Below are 25,594 nucleotides of genomic sequence, written 5' to 3'. Positions count from 1 at the left end.
GTATCCGACGTTTCTGGAAAGTTATCGACGCTTCTATCCGCGTGTCTGTTGTCGCCGAACCTTGTGTTATCAGATTTCATCGCGTGACACGAATGGTGTAGAACTTTGTGGAAGACACGCGGGTCCCATCAGTTAATCTGGAACATTCGACGACTGATCTATAAAAGCCGACGCGCTTGACCCGCTGATGAGTTTTTCGACGATCGCCGAGCGTGTTCGCCGCTATCGTTGTGCTATAAGTGTAGCCTGTTTTGTGGGCACAGGTTCGCCCAATAAAGGTTAGATTTGTCGTTCACAGTATTGCTACTGTGTTATTCAACGTCGCACCATGTGACATCCGGTGGAGGTGCTTGTGCGTTCATGTACCGAACGCCCCCGCAAAGCCGCGATCCTAGCCCGAAGCCCGACGACAAAACCAACGTCGCCCAAGACCAGCGTGCTAGCCGCCGACTGCAAGGACTGCCCCCGGAGCACGGACTTCTACCTGAGAAGACCAAAAGATTGTAGACAAGGCAACCCCAATGGCAGCCCCAGCGTCCCCAATCGTGCTGCAGCAGCCCAGGGACCCTCCGACGTTCCGCGGATCAGCATTCGAGGACCCGGAAACCTGGCTCGAGACGTATGAGAGGGTCGCTACGTTTAACAGTTGGGACAGTGACGACAACCTGCGGCATGTCTATTTCGCACTGGAAGACGCCGCCAGGACCTGGTTCGAGAATCGAGAAGCCACTTTAACGACATGGGACCTGTTCCGAAGCGGCTTCTTACAAACGTTCACAAGCGTCGTACGAAAAGAGCGAGCCCAAGCACTACTAGAAACCAGAGTGCAGCTGCCAAACGAGACGATCGCGATCTTCACGGAGGAGATGGCCCGTCTTTTCCGGCACGCCGACCCGGAAATGTCAGAGGAGAAAAAAGTCCGCTTCCTGATGCGGGGCGTCAAGCAAGAACTTTTCGCAGGACTTATTCGTCACCCGCCGAAGACCGTAGCTGAGTTTTCTGCAGAGGCATCGACGATCGAGAAAACTCTGGAGATGCGCACCCGGCAATATAACGGCCAGGGGCTCACGCCACAGTACGCCATCCAAGGACTGGATTCCGGCGACCTTCAGGAGACCATCAGGGCCATTGTGGGCAAAGAACTGCGCAAGGTCCTGCCTTCGTCGCAGCCCCAAGTGGCTTCAATCGCCGACATCGTCAAAGATGAGGTTCAGCGGTCGCTTGGAGTCCCGGAGGTGCAACCCCAATTACCGCAACCACAGCTCGAAGCGATGACCTACGCCGCCGTCGTACGCCGCCAAGGTCCCCCTCCGCGACCACGCCAGGGTCCTGCAACGACGCAATTCCGTCGTCCGCCGCCGCCGCCGCCAACGCGCCCACCCGTCGCCCAGCGCACCTACTCGAGGAAGACCGACGTTTGGCGCGCTCCTGACCACCGCCCGTTCTGCTACCACTGCGGGGAAGCGGGTCACGTCTACCGACGATGTCCATATCGGGAAATGGGACGGCGAGGTTTCGCCGTCAACGCGCCGCGTCGACAGCTTGGAGAGCGCCCACGTGACATCGCCGACTACCTCGCCGCTACTCAATGGAGCCCTCGACGACCATCCCGTTCGCCGTCACCAGGCCGCTACCCGTCGCCGCAGCGCCGACCATACACTGGCCCAGCTCGGGGCCGGTCAGCGAGCCCATATCCGGAAAACTAAAAGCAGCAACCGATGGAGGTGCGGTTGCTGTTCGTCGAACTGACGAAGATCCTCCGCCGCCGACGAAGACGCCGAAGAAACTACCTCGACGATATAACGACACGCCGCCGTCCCGACGAAGTCTGGAAGTAAAGAATACGACGACGAAAGACAACCTGACGACGCGACGTTCCAGCTTCAGCTTAACACGACGCAGCCGTGATCCGACGCCAAGACCCAACTGCAACGCCAGACAAAGAACCACCGACCTCGCCATACTACTCGACGGCCACGCAGTTACCGCCTTAGTCGACACAGGGGCTGATTACTCCGTCATGAGTGGACACATCGCCGCGCAGTTGAAGAAGGTTAAGACTACATGGGAAAGCCCTCAAATTCCAACCGCTGGAGGACACCTCATTACGCCGACTGGAATCTGCACGGCAAGAATTACCATTCATGACCGGACTTACCCTGCCACCTTCGTTATCCTGCAACAGTGTTCACGAGACGTCATTCTCGGCATGGACTTCCTGAACCAACACGGCGCCATCATCGACCTGAAGTCGCAGTCAATAACGCTGTCGGAAGATCAAGCGATACCATCGGAGCGCCCTTGTAGCCACCACGCCTTGAGTGTGCTCGAAGATCAAGTGAGCATCCCGCCTCGCTCCAGCATCGTTATTTCGGTCGGCACCGAAACACCCTCTGACGTAGAAGGCGTCATTGAAGGCGACCAACGTCTACTACTCGACCGTGAAATTTGCGTCGCAAGAGGGATCGCTCGACTGCACGGAGGAAACACGAGAGTGTTGCTGACAAACTTCAGCCAGGAGTTCAAGCACATCAACAAGGGCACGACGATCGCATTCATCGAGGAAATACAGGAAACCAGCGATGCCTTTGTCCTCTCGGATTCTGTTGCATCTACCCCGACGACCCCAGTTCCCGAGCCAGACTTCAACATAAATCCAAGTCTCCCCGTGATTAAGCAGCAACAGCTCAGAAGTCTGCTTCGACGATACAAAGACTGCTTTTCGACGTCATCAAGGATTCGACAAACACCAGTCGCAAAGCATCGCATAATCACCGAAGAGAGCGCTCGACCACTACGCCAGAGCCCTTACCGAGTTTCGACGCGAGAACGCGAAGCTATAAGACAACAAGTCGACGAAATGCTGCGCGACGACATCATCCAGCCGTCGTAAAGCCCGTGGGCGTCTCCAGTTGTTTTAGTGAAGAAAAAGGACGGAACCCTACGTTTCTGCGTCGATTATCGTCGACTGAACAAAATCACGAAGAAAGACGTATACCCCCTCCCACGGATAGACGACGCATTAGATCGGCTCTGCAATGCTAAATACTTCTCATCGATGGACCTCAAGTCTGGCTACTGGAAAATAGAAGTCGACGAAAGGGATCGCGAAAAGACCGCCTTCATCACGCCAGACGGCCTCTATGAATTCAAGGTTATGCCATTTGGACTGTGCTCGGCGCCTGCAACGTTCCAGCGCGTGATGGACACGGTTTTAGCAGGATTGAAGTGGCAGACCTGTCTTGTTTACTTGGATGACGTCGTCGTCTTCGCCGGAAATTTCGACGATCACCTTAAGCGGCTAGCGACAGTATTAGAGGCCATCAAGTCATCAGGGCTTACCCTGAAGCCGGAAAATTGTCGCTTCGCTTACGATGAGCTTCTATTCCTAGGCCATGTCATCAGCAAATCTGGAGTACGCCCCGACCCGCAGAAGACAGCTGCCATCGCAAAGTTCCCGCAGCCAATCGACAAGAAGGCAGTGCGCAGATTCCTTGGCATGTGTGCCTACTATAGGAGCTTTGTCAAGGACTTTTCGCGCATCGCGGAGCCGCTAACACATCTAACGAAATCTGATGTCGAGTTCAATTGGGAAACGCCGCAGGCCGACGCATTTCAAGAACTCAAACGACGCATGCAGTCGCCGCCGGTACTTGCACACTTCGACGAGGACGCCGATACTGAAATCCACACTGACTCCAGTAGCCTATGCCTCGGTGCCGTCCTAGTCCAGAGGAAAGAAGGACTTGAACGGGTGATATCGTATGCTAGCCGGTCGCTGTCAAAAGCGGAAAGCAATTATTCTACGACTGAAAAGGAATGCCTCGCCATCATTTGGGCTACAGCTAAATTCCGCCCTTACCTCTATGGCAGGCCATTCAAAGTCGTCAGCGACCACCACGCGTTGCGTTGGCTAGCTAACTTAAAGGACCCTTCAGGACGGCTGGCGCGATGGAGCCTCAGACTACAAGAATATGACGTAACGGTAATATACAAGTCCGGAAGAAAACACTCCGACGCCGACTGCTTATCACGCGCCCCAATCGATCCCCCGCCGCAAGACGACGTGGACGACGACGCCTTCCTTGGGATAATAAGCGCGGAAGACTTCACTAAACAGCAACGAGCAGACCCAGAGTTGAAAAACCTCATCGAGTATTTGGAAGGGCACACCGACGTTGTCCCTAGGGCATTTAAGCGAGGATTATCTTCGTTCTGGCTTCAAAACAACCTACTCGTGAAGAACTCACCAGTGCGCGCCAACCACCTTCTTGTTGTCCCGTCAGGACTGCGTCCAGAAGTATTGCACGCCCAACACGACGATCCAACCGCTGGGCACCTTGGACTCTCCCGGACGCTGTCGAGGATACAGGAAAAGTATTACTGGCCGCGTCTGACGGCCGACGTCGCCCGTTACGTCATGACATGCAGAGACTGTCAACGACGCAAGACACCACCGACAAGGCCAGCAGGATTACTACAGCCGATCGAACCTCCTCGTCGACCATTCCAGCAGATTGGGATGGATTTGTTGGGGCCGTTTCCGATGTCAACATCCAGGAATAAGTGGATCATCGTGGCGACGGACTATCTCACCCGCTTTGCTGAAACCAAAGCTCTACCGAAAGGCAGCGCAGCCGAAGTGGCGAAATTTTTCGTCGAGAACATCCTATTGCGACATGGTGCCCCAGAAGTCCTCATCACCGACAGAGGAACGGCTTTTACAGCAGAGCTCACCCAAGCCATTCTGCAGTACAGCCAGACGAGCCACAGGAGGACAACTGCCTACCATCCGCAGACGAATGGTCTCACGGAGCGCCTGAACAAGACCCTCGCCGACATGCTAGCAATGTACGTCGACGTCGAGCACAAGACGTGGGACGCGGTCCTGCCGTATGTCACCTTCGCCTACAACACGGCGGTGCAAGAAACAACACAGATCACGCCATTCAAGTTGGTTTACGGCAGGAACCCGACGACGACGCTCGACGCCATGCTGCCGCACGTCACTGACGAGGAGAATCTTGACGTCGCTACCTATCTCCAGCGCGCCGAAGAAGCCCGACAGCTCGCCCGCCTACGGATCAAGACCCAGCAGCGTACCGACAGCCGACACTACAACCTCCGACGACGTTTCGCCGAGTACCAGCCCGGCGACCGTGTTTGGGTATGGACCCCGATACGCCGGCGAGGACTCAGTGAGAAGCTGCTGCGACGCTATTTCGGACCCTACAAGGTCATCCGACGTATTGGCGCACTAGACTATGAGGTCGAGCCAGACGGCATTTCGCACTCACAGCGGCGCCGCGCACGATCTGAAGTGGTCCACGTGGTGCGCCTTAAACCATTTTACGGACGCTGATGAACTTCCTTAGTTTGTTGTTTTCTTTGCTACGAGTGCTTTTCTTTTTTACTTTCGTTTGTTTGCAGCATCGGGTCGATGCTTTTTAAGAGGGGGGTAATGACGCGTGTACTTATCTTTATCGGGCAACCACGTTTCGCCGCTTAGCAACTGTAATCGCAGAGCGAGGGACGCGCCTGCATGTATCCGACGTTTCTGGAAAGTTATCGACGCTTCTATCCGCGTGTCTGTTGTCGCCGAACCTTGTGTTATCAGATTTCATCGCGTGACACGAATGGTGTAGAACTTTGTGGAAGACACGCGGGTCCCATCAGTTAATCTGGAACATTCGACGACTGATCTATAAAAGCCGACGCGCTTGACCCGCTGATCAGTTTTTCGACGTAGCCGAGCGTGTTCGCCGCTATCGTTGTGCTATAAGTGTAGCCCGTTTTGTGGGCACAGGTTCGCCCAATAAAGGTTAGATTTGTCGTTCACAGTATTGCTACTGTGTTATTCAACGTCACCACCACGTGGCAATATCTTCGCAGGAGCACCCTTCCCGTGGGGGTCTGCATCAACCTAGGTGCCTGAGAGCATAGTAGTGCTTCTCTTAGTTCACTGAAGTTATTGTGCAGTCCCAGGGCCAGCAGTTTCTCGGTCGATGTGCGCTGCGGCAGGTGAAGCGCAGTTTTGTACGCCTTTCGCAGTATGGCGTCCGCTTGTTCTTCTTCTTGCTTGATGAATTTGTGGTAGGGAAGTCTATACACCACTCTGCTAACCACGAGGCTCGTGACTAGCCTAAGTGTGTCGCTCTCCTTCATACCGTGTCTCTTGCTAGATACTCTGTTGATCATACGGGGTACCTGCATGGGGGCAGTCTTCAGCAGTGTCAGAGTATGATTGCACCGTTGATTGGATTGAAGCCACATCCCCAGGATCCGAATGGTGGTCTTCTCCGGAATTCGTTGTCCCGCGCGGTATACGTTGAGGCTGAGCTCATCGCTTGTAGGGACCGTTCGATTTTGTTTGCCTCGCCACACCCTTGGGAGCTCGGACTTCTCCGTCGAGCAGGTGAGGCCCCTGGCCCTAACGTAGGTTTCTACGCAGGTGGCCGCTTTTTGCAGGCACTCTTCTTTTTCGCTGAGCGATCCCCGGTTCACCCATACCGTGATGTCGTCAGCGTAAGTGGCATGCCGTATGCCTTCAAGTTGTTCAAGTTGTCTTGCTAGCCCGATAATTGCGACGTTGAAGAGGATGGGGGAGATGACCGACCCTTGAGGAGTTCCCTTGTTTGGGGTGCGAAACTTCTCTGATCTGACTGCTCCCAGGCCGATTGTTGCTGTCTGGTTAGAGAGGAAGGCCTTGACGTAGCCATGAATCCTTCTGCCACAGTTCAGGCTATCCATTCCTGTGAGTATGGCTTCGTGGCTGACTTGTCGAAGGCTCCTTTAATGTCCAGTGCCATGATGACATGTTCGCTGTTTCGTGCGATGTTGCTGAGCACCTCCTCCTTGAGCTGGAGGAGCACGTCTTGCGTCGATAATTTAGCGTGGAATCTAAACATGCTGGGAGGGTACAGCTCGTTGTCCTCCATATAATTTTTTAGCCTCATTGTAACCACCCGCTCGTACAGCTTGCCTAAGCATGACGTGAGAGAGATTGGTCTAAGATTTTCTACTTGCAGTTTTTTGCCAGGTTTTGGAATCATCACTACCTCCGAATGCTTCCACTCCTCGGGTACTGTCCCCTCCGCCCAGTGCTTGTTGAGATAGTCAGTAAGTTCGACTACCAGCTCATCACTGAGGTTGCGAATCAGCGCATTTTTTATCTTGTCTGCGCCTGCAGCCGTATTCCTAGTGGTATTTCTTATTGCTGCGTATACTTCCTCTTTGGTTATAGGCCTGTCCAGATCAGAATTTTCGTTCCCCTTGTAGCACTCCGCGTAGGCTGCTGGGTCACCGTCCGCGAAGCACTTGTGCCTTACTCTTTCTATGAGCTCATACTCTGAGCCCTGAAACTGGTGAACGAGCCTCTGAATGGCCTTGTTGTTCTCCGACTTGGTTTTAGTCGGGTCCAGGAGTGCTTTGAGTACGCTCCACGTTCGCGCGGTACTCAAGGTTCCGCTTAAGGAATTGCTCAATTGCTGCCAATTTGCGCTCGCCAATTGTTCCGCATACTCTTCTGTCTTTTGCGTTATTTCTGCAATCTTCAGCTTTAGCTTCCTATTAAACATCTGTCTCCTCCACCTTTTGGTCAGGCTCTGTCTTGCCTCCCATAGCCGAAGCAGTCTAGAGTCAACCTCCGGTATTTGCTCTGTGCGGTCAATCTCCTTGGTGTACTCGCTTTGCCTTTCCTTCAGCATATTCCCCCATTCCTCGATTGACAGTATCGCGCCCAGCGGATGTTCATCACAGTCTTGTCGAAAGGCATCCCAATCCGTTATTTTTGCTCTACCTATCCGACGCTTTGCGTGAGCCATTCCGATTGGCGTCTTGATGATGTGCTGATCACTACCCATGCTTTCCAGCATATTTTCCCAGACCGCCTGTCTCGCTCTTCTTACGAAGGTGAGGTCAGGGCTTGTGTCCTCCTGGACGCTGTTTCCCAACCTGGTGGGGACCTCTGGGTCCGTTAAGAGTTGGCAGTTTATGTTGTCAGCCACCTCCTTGACTGTCGCACCCTTTTTATCGGTGGTCTTGTATCCCCAGCTAGGATCCTTGGCGTTGAAGTCTCCAACGATTACGAGCGTGTTGTTTTTAGCCAACGGCGCTTCAGCCTCCGCGGTCCGGTTAGGGTAGGATAAATGAGAAAGGACGAAGAAGATTGCAAGATGCTTGTTGCTTCGTGTTGATGCTGGCTAGCCATCTTAACTACATTGACGCTGCGTGTGTATATAAATACAGTCTGTCTATACTCCCAACATCCCCGTAACAATTTAATGGCATTCCCTATGAAATGGGACGGCGTTAGTGGCCTAGCCTACTTGATTTATGTAGGTATGCTTTGCAAATTTTGCATTCTAGCTATTTTCTGTACATGTCCTTAATCTTCGTTTTCATCCGCGTATCTTACATTGCAAGACAAGCGGAATGATGCGATGCTAATGATGATGATTTCATTAGCATGCTCATTGAAATGCGGCAGTGACATAGTCACGTGTCCAGCTAGATATAATCACGCACAGAACGTGCATTTTTAACATTTTTGTATGGATCTTCTTAAAGTTATTTTTATTCCTCAAATTTTCTCTAACCAGCTTATACCCTACCTGTATCGACGCTACGCGGCGTGCATGTCCCATGGCGTGTTTCTTGACGTGCTTGGGCGCGTTTATAGGGCATTTTTTCGCTTCACGATAGCATGCATTGGCCGGGCTCCCTTACGCGTAGTGGGCCTGTGTTGGATGCTGGCGCGAACAGACCATTTTTTTTCGCATTCCCAGCAATAGTTACGACGGACGCCGGCCACCGGGCACTGTTGGTGGCAGCTGACACCATTGCCGAACAGAACGGCTAATGCAATGAGCCGATAAACGCTTACGCTGTAAACATATAACGCTGTAAACGTATAAACGCTGTAAACATATGGGACAATGAGCATTTTTTGAGTTCAGGAGCTTCTGATATTTGAAATGGTGCTGTCCAGTCTTACAAATCGTATATTAAAACACACGTCTCGGAATCTGTTTTCCTAACTCCCATGAATGAATCGGAAGTAGCCTCGCTGATACAGAATTTAAGTAACAAATGTGCTGTGGGTTTGGACAATATAAAAGCAGAACCTCTAAAAGCAGTTTCAGAACACATAAGCGCACCATTTGCACATATTTGCAACCTTATTTTGAGCACTGGAACGTTCCCGGAGAAATTGAAATTTGCTAGAGTATCCGTTATTCACAAAGGGGGTAATGAAAATGACATGAATAACTACAGGCCCATTTCCGTTTTGCCCATTTTTTTCAAAAATTATAGAACGTGTCATATATGTACGAATTGCAAACTTTTGTAGCTTAAAAAAATTATAACCGAACATCAATACGGATTTCAGAAGAACAAATGTACTGAAAAGGCCTTATTATCTATTAGAGATCAAATTATTGAACATTTTGAGCAAAAACATCACACAATTGGAATATTTTTCGACTTTAAGAAAACTTTTAATTCGATCAAGCATGAAATTCTTTTCCAAAAGCTGAATGAATATGGAATAAGAGGTACGCCCCTTGATTTAATAAGAAGTTACCTCACTAATCGGTATCAGCATACAGATATGCAGCACTCTAAGTCGCAAATGGGCAAGATCAAGTACAGCGTCCTACAGGGTTCTATACTTGGGCCACTTTTATTTTATTTTATATAAATGACATCGTAAACGTACCTCTTACACCAGATATTATATTATATGCCGATGACACTAACGTCTTTTTTTCGGGTCAGGATATGTCTACTCTAGTACAAGAAGCGAACCTTTGGCTTAGCAATTTGTCGCTATGGCTGAGAACAAATAAGCTGGAATTAAACATTAAGAAAACAAAGTACATCATTTTTAAACCTCGGAACCATTGTATTCTCCACAATACGCAGCTCACATTCCAAGGAGCTTTGATTGAGCGCGTCCAGACTTAAAAATAGATAATCTTCGCACCCACATATCGCGATCCATTGGCATAATTGGCAAAATCACATGTTTACTACCTCTCTGGGTGACAAAGCAGCTCTACTACACTTTAGTTTACTCGCGCATACATTACTGCCTATTAATCTGGGGCACAACAGCAAAAACAAATAAAGATAGTATTCACAGGCTGCAAAAAAGAATCTTGCGTATAATCGAAAATGTTCCGCGCCGAACGCCTTCTGCTACACTTTTCTATGAACACAGCATATTAAAATTCGAAAACATATTCCATAAAAAACTAGCGACAGTCATCGACAATCAAATTAAATCGGACGCAGGTATATTTCAGTATACCTACTCGCGGAAAACACACACGTATAATCTTAGGAAAACCACCTATTACAGTGAAAGGATTCGAACGAACTACGGCAAGCAAAAACTAACGCACCTTATACCTTCATTTCTAAACTGTAACATGACGGCCATGAGCATAGTGAATGAAAGCCGATCAGTAGCAATTTAAAAAAAAAAGATACATGCTTATCTAAAGGCGCTTCAAACATAACATTTTTTTTTCTTTCTCTTCCGTGTAAGAATTCCTTATATTGTATAGGCTTCCTTCCAGAACTGCATAGTGCCTCGAAATTCAGCCATGAAAATTTCTTGTCAATAAGCTGTTCATATCAATAATGTTCTAGTTCACTTATTAAAACCACGGCTTAGTTCTTTTTTTTCTCTTCTGTATTTATGTATTGCATGATGTATTAGTGTTACATTATGTGTCATTATGTAATGTTATATTTATGTAATATGTTTTACAGGCTGAGTGTACTGCAATAATTGTTTTTCTTTTCTTTTTTTCCTTTTTTACTACACTGATGTATTATCTAGTGACTCGCTGAGCGTTGTGCAATGTCGTGGTCTGGGCGGGGATTGGCGCATTGTGCGGCATTCAGTTGCCTTTTCGCCACCCCTTCCCGCTGTACCACTGGATATGTATGCTGAACTGATGATGAAATAAACCATTCATTCATTCATTCACATATCCGGCACTAACACTTAAGACTGTTTACATGTGGTAATGCGGAAGCATTACACCGTTTGTATACCTTGGAATGTCATGAACGCGTTCCTTTTATACACTCATAATGTGGTGCCACCTTCCCATTTTCTGCGCGTCCACGTGTCCAATCAACGCATGCACTAGGCTACACCTTAGTCAACAGCATGAATCGACGTAACGTGTGCAATCATACACGCGCTAGGCACACCTTCAGTCAGCCAGAACCGTGGATCTGCTGTGGCCTCGGGGAAGCATGCTCGTGTTGCCCCCCGGAGGCTCGGTTTCGGTTCCCTCCCAGACTTATATGTACCAAAGTTTATTTTCAGTCAATAATTTACGTATGACTTTAAAGTGGCTTCAATTATGCCGCCGTTTACAGGAATGTACCTGAGAAATGCGACGTGATATAGCGGATTTTTTACGTGTTTTAACTTTTTGAGCCTGCGGCCATTTTCGGTACCATCTTTCTGTCACGCCAACTGTGGCTGATTTCGCTTTGTGGAGGATATAATGCTTCGCAATAAAATTACTGCATAAACACCCTAGTGCAGCTTGTAGGATAGCGCGTAAGCACTATTTCCAGTCGCTCATTTTGGCACATACGCCTCTGACCTATCCCAATGTCTCTGGTCGTAAGAGGGCGACATTTTTTCAATTAATAATTTAAGCAATGAAGTAATCAGGCAAACGTCGCTACCATCAAAGCGATCGTGACCGCACAGCCCGACTCACGCAGTGCTACGCATTTCTTTCCACACTTTCCTTTCCCCAACGACGAGAGCAGGCCTTCGTCACTGGGATATAGTACCACCAGTGTCAGTGTCAACTACAGCCAAGGGAGCCTCACATCAAGCGCACACGGAGCCACTCGCCCTCGAGCCTTGCAGGACCACTGCTCCCCCTCACACACGTTGGTACCGTCGACTGACCTCAGCAGCGGACTCCGCGGACGACCGTAGCCCTCCCCACGTCACGTCAGCCTGTCACCTCTCCCCCCCCCCCCTTCTTGAAAGGGCAGGTGAGATCGTCCAAACGGCGGTGGATAAGACGTGCTTTCCAAAAACAATCACGAACCACGACAATCGGAACAAGCGCCAACGAGACCGAACCGAGCAAAGCAAACAAGTGCGAGCGAGAGCTGACGGAAGCAGACGATAGTACGAAACGAGCGGCCCGGCTCAGACTAGGTACGAGCACGCATCAAGTGGCCTGGTGGATCCACGTGAGAGTGCTTGCGCGTACGTCAAAGGGGCCGCTCCCATTGGCATCCGCCATTCACTGCTCACATTTGTCATATCTCTCTCCGCATTTGCTTTGGCACCGTTCGCTGCTCTGGTCGTTCGCTCGGTTACGCTGAGACCAACGCCAGTGCCGAAATGGGTGCCTAGGAGTTGCGCCCTAGACAAAAGATTAAGCATATGTATAAAAAATGCTAAAAAAACGTATATCGTACGTAAATAACCCAGCACGCGAGGTGGCTATATGTTGGAGCCCACTTTCAAAGTTCATGCGAATAAATCATCATCATTATCAGCAGCACCAACAGCAATGTATCGTGTCACTTTTCACGCGATGTGAGAGTCGCACCTTGTAGCATTGAAACGTGCACGAATTGCATTGCAGCTGCATAGGTAGCGGTGCAAGGAGAATAGCGAAGTATTGAGGAAGAAGTATAAGGTGCATACAAAATGTCTAAAATAAAAAAGCATGTATAGCTAACTGAATTATACATGCACTAGGTGGCTGTTTCTCAGATCTCTTTTTAAATGAGATGCCAATAAATCAGGAGCAGCAGCAACAGCACCATATCGTGCCACTTGTCACGCGATGTAAGGTGCGCGGCGCGTAGTGTCAATACGCGTGAACTTTCAATTGCAGTTGCATTGTATTCCGCCATGTGTCATGACTTGTAGCAGTTCCATTCTAACGTGCCACAAGAGAAGGGATGTGACATGTGGTTCGCGTATTCTCGATGCATGTGTTTCGTCTTCCCTACACACTATGCTGCTTCGTCGCAAGGTACGCACCACTGCTGAAGAAGCGAATCGTAGAGGTACGCGGGGGGCTGCAACCTCGCAACATCTAGCTCAGCAGAGAGCTGTGCACAGAACACCATAAGCCGCTGCTCGCCGCCAACGCCTGGCGCGCAGTTGACGTCGTTTTCGTGACACCGACGCAAAGAGACGTCACCGCGGCGAGGACCTAGTGCGTGCTGGTGAAAATGGAGTGAGTATGCAGCCGCTCCTCCAGCTCACGCTGTGACTGCGCGTCGTCTGCCGCGCAGCCCTGTGACTTTTTTTAATGTAGTCATGAAAGCTCCTTGAAAGTCTCACATAGCCACAGAAGTTCCCACGAGATGTGCTGGCGGAACTACAATGGCGTCAGTCAGCTACACAGGCTTGACGGAGGCTGCGAAATCGCGCAAAAGTTAATTCGATATGCATTGTTTCCAAATTTCACCTATTTTTCGGTTAGCATGTTCATGAATGTGGTACACAGCACAGGTCGACATGGACAGGCGAAAAATTGGCAACACAAGTGCTGACGTACAAACTTGTCTTTATTGCAGCAAGGGAATATATCAATGGAGAAACAGTCCTCCACCTGCGCAAAACGAATGGTCAATGTGAAACGAATTAACGTAAACATGAATATACGCAGAAAAACATGATTCACCAAAATGTCAACCTTTAGTTTCCACCTCAAGAAGGAAATGTAAGGTGACATTTGTTTAGAATATGTTTCAGTTTTCTTTCCTAAGATATTTAGGGTAGCTGGCACTTCCACCGCCATCATCATGTATCTTGTGATGACTTTCTATTTTCTGGTCTCGCAAGTCTGCTGTGCGTCCACATTCAGAACAAAGAAGCGCCAAGTTTCTTTTTTGCTTCTGTCTGAGGTCGTTGAAGTATTCGCCGAGGCGAAAGCGAAGTCAGCGTATGGTTTTGCCGATGTATGGCCTTTCCATAGCAGAGTATAATGTCGTATATGACACCCACCATACTATTCACGTATCCCTTCGTGGGCTTTATTACTCTCGCATGCTTCCTGGGTTCTTCAAAGTCCTGAAGTCTGCAAAGCCGGCCTTACATATTTGGGGCTGAAACCAGCACGTGAACTCTAAATCATTGGGCGAATTTCACAATCCTGTGACAGACGCTACGTACTTGCGGGATGATTCTCGTTGTTAAACTGCCGCAAGCATTCCGCATGTCTAACGTTCTCTTAGAAACAGTTTTCAGGATCATTTTACTAGGTCTAGTAATAGCTAGGCAGGAAATCCTGCGTAGAAAAACCCTTATTTCCGCTTCGAAATTTAACTGGATCTGAAATGAGGTACGACCTAGGAATAATGTTCCTCAGTGCAGCGACTCATAGTGCTGGCTTTGAATGTTTCCAGTGCACGTTGTTGAAGGGAAGTAGGCCTCTTGCAGGGCATACGTGGGGACGCATTCTGCGGTGATCTCTTTCGGCGATATGTCGCCTCGGCGTTAGTATTGGCATAAGGCATGCGTTAACTGACTTGTTTAGCAAACTGCGTGAGTTGATTGGCTGGCGGAGCAATACGTCACGCAAGCAAGGTAGTATCGCCATGGCGATCGTCTCAGAACACGTTCTATGTTTACTGATAAAGTTGAGGGTAGTTCTTAAAAAATGCTTGTGTTATTCTGACCTCCAGAAGCCCTCGTGCGATCACAACAGCCTATCTGCGTATTCAAGTTTTATGACCTGTGTCATCTTCCGAAATTGTCTGCTTGGGTTCGCTATCACGCAACGGTTCTGTAGAATTGTAGGTCCCCTGTCTCGGTTGCCAGGCAGTGGTCCGCGCGTTTGCCGCATTATTCAGACGGAAGCCTAAATGGAAATTCGCCTCTGCCAAGAGGGTATCAGTATCGCTTGAGCTAGCACAATCCCGCCTAATTGAGTGCCACTTAATACGTGATTGGAAGTACGCACTGGTCTCACGGATGACTAAAGTTCTGTGATCAACACTGTCGCCTTAGCACCAACAATGGCGTCACAGCGCCGCGACATTCTCTGTCTAGCAAGCTCGCCTGCTTGGTGAACCCACCAGTATTTCCCGACGACGTTTTGAATAGAGCTGGAACTAAAATTCTGCTTCGTGCAGAAAATAGACAGTAAAACGTGCCGTTCTAAGATCCACCTTCAAATGGAGGGAAATTGGGACCAATGAAGGCATCGGCACGCTTACGGGAACGAGATATAAAGAACGAGAAACGCCATTCGGTACTCTCGTCCCTGGGTAAGGCAAAGCTACAGCTGTTGCTGCCCTTCACGAAGGTGGGTTTTCGATCTTCAAAAAGCAAGAGTGGAAGAAGACATTGCTGGAGGCAATTTTGACTGTGCACGAGATGAAAAACTCGCCCAAGAATTCTACAAGAAGATAAAGTGCAGCTTCTTGAAGTAGACTGCTCAGAAAAGCGTGGGCCTAATCATTAACGCATTCTTCTGTTCTGAAACGCTCAAAGAAGAATGCTCATTTAGGACTATTGCATACTGCAGCGGCCCCTGACAATTGTCGCTTCGAAGGTTCCTCATCAGGGCCTTATGAACTCTCTGCATTAATGAAAAATTTATGCTCCGCAGCCACCCTTCCTTGGCCACGCACCTCCAAGTCGAGCAGAAGAGACAGCGCTTGTTTCAGTACACAGGCTGGTGCAAATTTGGCATAATTAGGGTAGAGCGAAAGGAGAGTGAGGACAACCCTAACCACGAACAATGGGTTGTGCAGGTTAGACACGACATCAAAGCTAGCACCAAAAAGGTTTGTACCGACCTCCCAGTGAAAAAGATGGACAAACGTCTAGCTCACCTGTTGGAGGCCAAGCAGTCCCTCATCGCCGGGTGGAAAGGACAAAGACTCAACCGCAGGCTCAGAAAAAAGATATCGGAAATCAACAGAACAACAGAGGAACACTGCAGAGCCCTCTCTAAACAGCAATGGGATTAGGTGTGTAACTCGATCGACGGGAATATGTGCCACGGGGGACCTGGAACCTTCTAAAGCATCTCCTCGACGAGGCCAACACTAAAACCAACCAACGCAACACACTGGCGCGCACTCTACATGCAGCAGAGCGAAAATATTCGAGCAAGGAAATTTTATCCAAACTCGTGAAAAAGTACCTATTATTCGCATCGGGCCCTACACCACCTTCCTCTGACTACGAAGGCTCCGAGAACCTGAGCTCCACGCAGAATTTGGGATTTAGGAGATCAGGCAGGCGCTCCCCGCCCTCAACAGCAGATCGGCTCCGGGTCCGGGCAAGATCACGAACAAAGCTCTACGGAACCTGGACGAGGAGTACATCGAATACCTGACGGACATCATTTACCAAGTATGGAACAGTGGTAAAGTTCCGGAAATGTGGAAATCGGCGAACACCATTCTCATCCTCAAGCAAGGCAAGCAGCCCTGCCTCGATAACCGCCGCCCAATTTCGGTCACATCGTGCGCTGGGAAGGCTGCTGAGTACGCAATCCTAAACAGGCTTTCACGCTACCTGGAGGACCACAGCATTTACCCACACAACATGATCGGCTTCAGGGTCGGACTCTCGGCGCAGGCCGCGATGAAGCTCATCAAGCATCACATTATTGACTGTAATACGCGGTGCACGACAGCCATACTAGGTCTAGATCTGGAAAAGGCCTTTGATAACATTCTTCACTCATTCATTTTAAACACAGTCTCGAGCTTTAACCTGGAGAAACACTTTCATTCCTAAACTAGATATTTCCTGTCAGACAAAGAAGTCGCCCTTAAGATCGGGGACCTGACTTCAGACATGATCAAGCTGGGGTCTAAGGGAACGCCACAAGGGGCGGTCATATCCCCAACCCTCTCTAACCTCGTCATGATTGGTCTATCCAGGAAACTCTCTGCTATCGTCGGTATCAGACGACGTTACCATCTGGTGTACGGGAGGTAGTGACGGACAGGTAGAGACGGCCCTGCAAGAGGCGATTGATGCTACCGAAAGATACCTTGAGTCCACGGGCCTTCGGTGCTCACTGCACAAGTCGGAACTGCTATTTTATCGACCCAAGTGGAGAGACCCGACACCAAAGGTATGGAAGCCACTGACCGAATGCGACATAAAAGTGCGCACAAACGACGGAGGCTATATTCAGAGGGTGGATGCTATCCGGATTCTCGGCATGATGGTAGAGTCGAGTGGTTAAAAGAAGCAGAAAGTGCTGCGACTCACTAAGAAGACGGACAATGCCATCAGACTAATCAGAAGAGTGGCCAACCAGCAGCAAGGCCTCGGAGAAGACAACATCGTAATATTGGCACATGCGTTCGTCATGTGCCATTTCACATACATCGCGGCAATGCACAACTGGCAAAGATCCGAGCGGGATAAGCTCAACGCATTAATCAAGAAGGCAATCAAGAGAGCTCTCGGCGTCCCTATATACACTCACACTGAACGCTTACTTGAACTTGGCATGCATAACACGCTAGAGAAAATAGTGGAAACACAGGAGAGGGCTCAGTTTGTCAGGCTATCTACCACACAAGCTGGAAGACACATCTTGCAGGAGCTGGGCGTTCCCCCCACAGTAATCAAAACAAAGTTATGTAGCATCCCTCGAGAGCAGTCGGACCGCATCATTGTCGCCCCGATCCCACGAAATGTCCATCCAGAGCACAACGTGGGAAGACGTCGGCCGCGCGCGAAGGCTCTCCTGGAAAAGGCTCGTGAACGGGCTTCGGAGAACAGTTTGTAGACGCAGCGCGCTACCCCGACAGACAGGCCTTCGCTGTAGTTAGAGTAGATCATGAAAGGCAAATAACCAACGCAGTCTCGATTCCGACGACGTCCTCTGAGATCGCAGAGCAGGCTGCAATAGCGATGGCCTTACTGGACGACAGCAGGACATCAATCTACAGTGACTTGATATCAGCTCTTAGGGCATTTGCCAAAGGAACTATATCCGAGCTGGCCTTAGGGATACTAGGAAGCAAAAAGATCAAGCCACACACATTGATCTGGTGTCCAGCCCACATGGGACAGAGCGAGGGTGCCCCGCCCAACCTCAATGAGTCGGCACACGGAGCTGCGCGAGGGATCATCAACCGCGTAGCTACCGGGCAGCGTGACGCTGGGGGTACTGACAATCGGGCGTCTCCTTCCTCGTACACCAAAATTACTAAGCACTTTTACTTGGCTCGGACTATCTACCCCCTCCCATTTGGAAACCTAATAGACCTCAGGCCCTGAGACTAAGGCTTTTACAGACGGGGGCATACCCAAACCCCCCTAATTCTTCACAAGGTGTACCCCGAAATTCCGACAACTAATGCATTTGCACTATGCAATGACTTAGCGAACTTACCTCACATGCTCTGGCAATGTCCCACGTTACGCGGCGATGAAATCAACACTTCTTGACGCTGGGATGCGGTCCTACACAGACCCAACCTCGATGAACAGTTATGGGCTGTCCAACAGGCCCGCGACGCAGCGTAGAGGCTCAGCCTCACTGCCCCTACGTGGGAGCGGCCCGCTGCGCGACAGCGCGCACCCTAAAGGACCCCAATAAAATTTTTCATCCATCCATCCATCCGCAGAGTGTCACATCACCGACTTATTCGAGGAGAACGACGCGGAAAGCCTTCCACGTTTTTTCATAGGCATGAACTGTATGAAGGAACTTTTGGCTCACGCCAAGCTGCTCCAATTTGTAAACGATTCTAGTGATGCAGCAGGAAGTGTGAACATACAGAATTCGTTCAGTATCAGCATTGATAACTTTGTGGAGCTGATAATGTGCCAGCTACATCAAGGGTGGCCAAGTTCAAGAAAGAATTACTTCTGCCGAAGAAAAGCGTATGTAACGGCTCCAATGCCTGTGTCTAATTTACCTTTATTTGGTGAGTCGGGACAAGCGCCTTGAAGTTCATCAGTCCCGCTCAGACTTGCGCGTGATATTTCGGTATATGGGCGAGTTTTTGGTAGGTGTTGTTAGGCCAAGTGAAAATGCTGCACTTTAAACAACTGCGGTCTATGCTTTGTTCTTTTGAATGTTCTATAATTTCACAACTGTAGTGTTATCAGTCCTCTGATCTCACCCAGCACTCATGTGCATAGGCTGTGACGTCATTGTGTAAAAGGGATAAGAAACGGCTGTCTAATAAACACGGGGCTTTTTTCAATGACTTTTTTTCCAATTGAGTTGCAACCCAGCTTTCGCAAGATACACAAGAACTTGCTCAAGGCGTGCGAGAGGCGATTTGAAATCCGTAGAAAAGACCACAATGTCATCGCAGTAGCGAAAGCACGTATGCTATTTAGGACCCCTGATAGTAGCGGACATCATTCGCTCGAAAGTGGAAGGAGCGTTGAAAAGGTCGAAAGGAACTACATTGAACCCATATATTCCATAAGGAGTTACAGCGGCCGTTTTTGGACTGTCGGCTTCAGCCATCACCATTTGCCAGTACGCGGAGCGCAGATCCAGCGAAGAGAACTCACCCCCGAGCAAGCAATCCAGGGTGTTGTCAATGGCCGGGAGAGGATGAACATCCTTACAGGTAATATTCTTTAAATGGATGTAATTGAAGCATAATTTGATTAAGCCATCCTTTATTTTTCAGCACCAGCACGGCCGGAGACGCGTAAAGACTTTGGGAGGACTGAATTACACCTCGTTTCAGCATGTCGCTAACGTGTTCGTCAATGACGCGGCGTTCGACTACAGAAACACGGTATGGACACTGGCACAGCGGAGCACTTCTGATGGATGTCAATACTGTAAACAAGCGCTGAAGTGCGCCCCAAGGAAGGTTGGATGAGGTCGAACGAAGTTCAACATCATCACCGCGTTGAGCTAGCGTAAGCGCGTCATCAACGATATGCAAGAAAACATCTGGGGAACGTAAGCCTGGTACGGCAGTAGAAGCGAAGACACCGATAGGCAATGGTGCCTTATCGCAAGGCAGGTCACACAGAAGATTGACATCAAAAGTGTTGAGATGCCCCAGACATTCACCGTGTATTAAAGTTGGAGGACCGGGAAATGGTTTGCGTGTGTAAATTGTAGCGAAAAGATCGGCAAGTAAAAGTGTAGCGGAAAGATCGGCGAGTCTGACGACGGCAAACGGGAGTAGAAGGTTCCGTAGACGTGCACAATATTCAGACGGTTTAATAAGGGCAGGTGCAGTCGTGGCAGAGACATAGTTACAAGAGAGGGGCAACAAGGTGGCAGGGAAAGGAAATATAATGACGTCACTGGCGACGACTACTTCAGGAGAACGGTTCGGGAGATGGATGGTATTGTCACTTAATGGAGACAAAGCCAGTTGCACACGAGCGCAGTTTAAAACAGCATGGTGCGCGGATAGAAAATCCCAACCCAGAATAACATCGTGTTAAGCACGGTGTAGAGCGACGAATTCAACAAAATATAGTGCATCCTGAATCATAACACGAGTGGTACATGCGGCCAAAAGCATGACTTGCTGCGAGGTTGCCGTGCGTATGAAATATTGGGAACAAGGATCGTCATTTTTGAGTTTGTGGAAGATGTCTTCATTTATGACCCAAACGGACCCCCCTATCGAGAAGAACAGTTGTCGCGATGTTTCGTGAAAACCTGAGGATTTAATAAGAAGGAGAAAGATGAGGCCTTGAGAATTTCGACGAAGACGTGGTTCTTGCGTCGGAAACTGCAGCTGTCGGTTTTCTTACTGACCAAAACTGGACCGGCGAACCATTTGTGAAAGCGAGCGGCGGCGAGCAGGCCGATGTCAGCTGAAAGCGGCGTGACTGGAACACGAGTCCGAGGTATCCGATATAGAATGGTGCAAAGGTGTTTGGGGAAGGTAGCTGAGGTGCGACGCGTCATGACGAAAATAAGCTCCATGGCTGCAAGAGAAACGCGCAACATATACCGCAGTACCGCATGTGAGACGAGTGGGGTGGTTTCCCGGAGTACGCCAGGGGTTAATAGAAAGTCCGGAATGAGAAAACAGCACGTGAACTAGGCATACTGAACGTGGTGAGGACTAGAAACTGGCGGCTGGTCTGGAGGTAGTAGGCATCGGTCGCGCGGGAGGTCGGCTGAGAGCGGCAGCGTAAGTCAAGAGGTTCAGGTACAGGTGACATTTGAGAGGGAGGTGGGAGCGCTTTAGCAACTTGTGCCTGGATCACATGACGAAGCGATGGGCCTAGTGTGGAAGCAGGCTCAGTACCACGCGCCACAAGAGATAAATGTCGAGCCACTTCTTTTCGAATGTGTTGCTGAATATTCGGCAGCAGGGTGAAGTGATCAGCACCAACGCATCAGTGGTCCAAGGCCGAGACGTCCGGGAATGGCAAAGTGGTGCGACGGGAGGAAAGGCGCTGTTTAAGCAGCTCGTCGAAGCTTTGACAAATATCAATTACTTGAGCAACCATCGTAAGTTTCTTGGCCACGAGCATATGGAAGGCCTTTCTTCACCTTTCCTAATATGTCGTAGCTTATCTGGTTCAGTCATGGACGCACGCTCTTACAGAGGTTACTGACGTCCTCAGTGTAGCTCGCGAAGGTCTCATCGCGTTGCTGAGTTCGACCGCGCAAACGGTGTTCAGCGCGAAGTCTGTGCAGAGCGAGATGACCTAAGAATGAAATGAGTGCCCCTGTGAAAACTTATCACGTTGCAAAATCAGCTTCTTGGTTTCTGAACCACAGATTGACCACATCGGTAAGATAAACGATGACGTTAGTTAGCTTCGTGCGCCAATCCCACTTGTTATACGCACTAGCGCATTAATTCTCTGCAAGCCAATCCTCCACGTCGTGATCGTCGGTGCCACTGAAGATCACAGGATCGCGCTGACATACCGCTCCAGAATACACGACAGCCGTGGGGTCGGGAGCGGCTTGCGAGGGGGCCGGCGTCGTCGGTTGTTGTGGAGGCAAATGGTAACGTACGGCTTTGGAGCACAATGGCTATGAAGACGGTTAACACGCGCGTCCCCCAAATGCCACGGGATGTTCTTGTAAGTAAGGTCCGCAGGCCGCTTGACAGAAAACCAGTAAAACGGGGTAGTCCCAATTGGACAGCAATCCAGCGCGCACTACTAATTCGTCGTTTTCCTATTTGACACTTTACAGTGCCGGCGCCGATAATCTGCAATACAGTTAACAATGTTGGCTCAGAAGGTTTCACACTGGCAATATTTTACCAGCAATTATTAGATATATAAGATATTTGGGGAACTACGAAAAAGAGCTTGGTGGCGTAAGCCTCCGGCCCACTCCAAAGGAGATGCTCATAGCGTCCATCCATCAATTGAAGTGTGACAGCGGAACCTGGCTGGGTTAATAACACCTTATATGTGGATCTTTTCCGCATAGGCGACAGGGGGTGTGGCTACATTGATTAAATGCGAATGACAATTACGTCCACTATCATCATATACTGCATTCTTACATTGCCAAGTAAATAAAGAATTCATTAAAGAGATCAGTGAATTTATTGCTACTTGCTATCTAACTCATTGTTGCTCGGAAATTGTTGATGATTTGTTTAATTTTATGATTGTGTCGGAAGGCGGCGCACACAAAGTTTCATAGGCTGACAATAACAGAGCTTCGTTGAAGAGAGAGAGAACCAACTTTACTGGTCCTTTATGAAATGAAACGCGTTAAGCGCCTGATGGGGTGGCTCCCTCTTCGCGGGCTCCATATGCCTCCAGGACCAGCTGGCCCCTGTGGATAAGTCGGAGCTAGTCTTCCAGGGCGGGGCTGGACAGCATAATCTCCCATCGCTCGTAAAGGGTGGGGATAGCAGATAAGCACATAACCAGGCACATACACAGTGATACAAACATGGGTGAAAAGGGGGTCAAAAATGAACAAAGGATTCCCATAGATGCACACTTGCTGACTCAAGTTTGTGTCAGAATTTCATTAAAGAGCCGCACATACAACAAAGCCTTATAAATAGCTTTAATTGATTACGAGAAAGCGTTTGATGCAGTGGATACCTCAACGATCACGAATACATTGCGGAATCAGGGTGTAGACGAGACGTATGTAAAAATACTGAAAGATATGTAAAGCGGCTCTACAGCCATCGTAGTCCTCCATAAGGAAAGCAACAAAATCCCAATAAAGGAGGGCGTCAGGCAGGGAGGTACGATCTCTCTAATGCTATTCATAGCATGTTTACAGGAGGTATTCAGAGACCTGAATTTGGAAGAATTGGAGATAAGAGTTAATGGTGAACACCCTAGTAAGCTGTGATTAGCTGAAGATATTACCTTGCCTAATAGTAACTCAGGGGACCGATTACAAGGCATGCTCACTGACCTGGAGATGCAAAGCAGAAGGGTGGGTCTAAAAATTATTCTGCAGAAAACAAAGTTCATGTTTCACAGTCTAGGAAGACAACAGCAATTTACAATAGGCAGCGAGGCACCGGAAATGGTAAGGGAATACATCAACTTAGAACAGGTAGTAACCGCGGATCCGGATCATGAGACTGAAAAAATCAGAAGAATAAGAAATGGGTGGGCTGCGATGGCAGGCACTCTCAAGTCATGAACAGCAGGCTGTCATTATCCCTCAAGAAAAAAGTGTATAACAGTTGTTTGTTACCAGTACTTACTTATGGGGCAGAAACCTGGAGGCTTACGAAAAAGGTTCTACTCAAATTGAGGCGATCTAATGAGCTATGGAAAGAAGAATGATGGGTGTAACGCTAAGGGATAAGAAAAGAGCAGATTAGGTGGGATAACAAACGCAAGTTACCGACATCTTAGTTGAAATCAAGGAAAAGAAATGGGCATGGGCAGGACATGTAATGAGGCGGAAAGATAGCCGATGGTCATTGAGGGTTACGGACTGGGTTTCAAGAGAAGGGAAGCGTACCAGGGGGCTGTAGAAAGTTAGGTGGGCGGATGAGATTATTAAGCTTGCCGGGACAAAATGGCCACAATGAGCACATGACTGGGGTAGTTGGAGAAGTATGGGACAGGCCTTTGCCCAGTAGTGGGCGTAGCCAGGCTGATGATGATGATGAGGACAACGATGATGACGATGACATACAGTGGCGCATATCCAGTGAACCATGTTGCAATTAGACGGGGCCACTGGAGAAGGTGAGTACCTAGGGGCACGCATTCAGTGAAACAAGTTGGCGTGGAAGACGTGTGTTGCAGAACATCACACTCTCAATCTTAAAGCTATTTTTTTGAAACCGGTTCACTCAGAACAGCAGCTCCATGTTCTACTAATTTGCATATGGCCTGCTCAGTGACCGTAAACGTCGATAAAAGAATTAGGCACTCATCTTGAGAGATTGAGACGCACATACCGCGAATTGGGTGAACTTCCCGATGGGTGCTAATAACCTTAAAGAGGAATATACAAGTAATATGCTATAAACGTGAGGTGGTATGAGAGTTCCTTGTAGTCAGGTATTGCACTGTATCCTTTAATAGGCTACGCATCTGCTATTGCATGTCCAACGGCTGGTTTTGAACCTGGTTCCCCCACTATTGCATCCCGATGACCCTTGTCTACCCAGTGACCGTAATTGGCGGAAGATAGGCACTTATCTTCACGGTTTCACACACAGATACCGCTAAGTGTGTGAAGTTCGTAAATAACGCCATAGCTCTACAAAGGCATGCAGAGGGAGCATGATATAACTTCAATGTTGTTGGAAGGTTTCCTGCCGTAATGTTATGAGTTGTATACTTTAGCAGCAGCAGCAGCAGCAGCAGCAGCAGCAGCAGCAGCAGCAGCAGCAGCAGCAGCAGCAGCAGCAGCAGCAGCAGCAGCAGCAGCAGCAGCAGCAGCAGCAGCAGCAGCAGCAGCAGCAGCAGCAGCAGCAGCAGCAGCAGCAGCAGCAGCAGCAGCAGCAGCAGCAGCAGCAGCAGCAGCAGCAGCAGCAGCAGCAGCAGCAGCAGCAGCAGCAGCAGCAGCAGCAGCAGCAGCAGCAGCAGCAGCAGCAGCAGCAGCAGCAGCAGCAGCAGCAGCAGCAGCAGCAGCAGCAGCAGCAGCAGCAGCAGCAGCAGCAGCAGCAGCAGCAGCAGCAGCAGCAGCAGCAGCAGCAGCAGCAGCAGCAGCAGCAGCAGCAGCAGCAGCAGCAGCAGCAGCAGCAGCAGCAGCAGCAGCAGCAGCAGCAGCAGCAGCAGCAGCAGCAGCAGCAGCAGCAGCAGCAGCAGCAGCAGCAGCAGCAGCAGCAGCAGCAGCAGCAGCAGCAGCAGCAGCAGCAGCAGCAGCAGCAGCAGCAGCAGCAGCAGCAGCAGCAGCAGCAGCAGCAGCAGCAGCAGCAGCAGCAGCAGCAGCAGCAGCAGCAGCAGCAGCAGCAGCAGCAGCAGCAGCAGCAGCAGCAGCAGCAGCAGCAGCAGCAGCAGCAGCAGCAGCAGCAGCAGCAGCAGCAGCAGCAGCAGCAGCAGCAGCAGCAGCAGCAGCAGCAGCAGCAGCAGCAGCAGCAGCAGCAGCAGCAGCAGCAGCAGCAGCAGCAGCAGCAGCAGCAGCAGCAGCAGCAGCAGCAGCAGCAGCAGCAGCAGCAGCAGCAGCAGCAGCAGCAGCAGCAGCAG

The sequence above is a fragment of the Dermacentor andersoni genome, chromosome 5 (genome assembly GCF_023375885.2).
Source record: "Dermacentor andersoni chromosome 5, qqDerAnde1_hic_scaffold, whole genome shotgun sequence".
Taxonomy (NCBI): Eukaryota; Metazoa; Arthropoda; class Arachnida; order Ixodida; family Ixodidae; genus Dermacentor; species Dermacentor andersoni.
The sequence above is the reverse complement of the archived record's forward strand: the minus strand, read 5'-3'. Positions refer to the sequence as shown.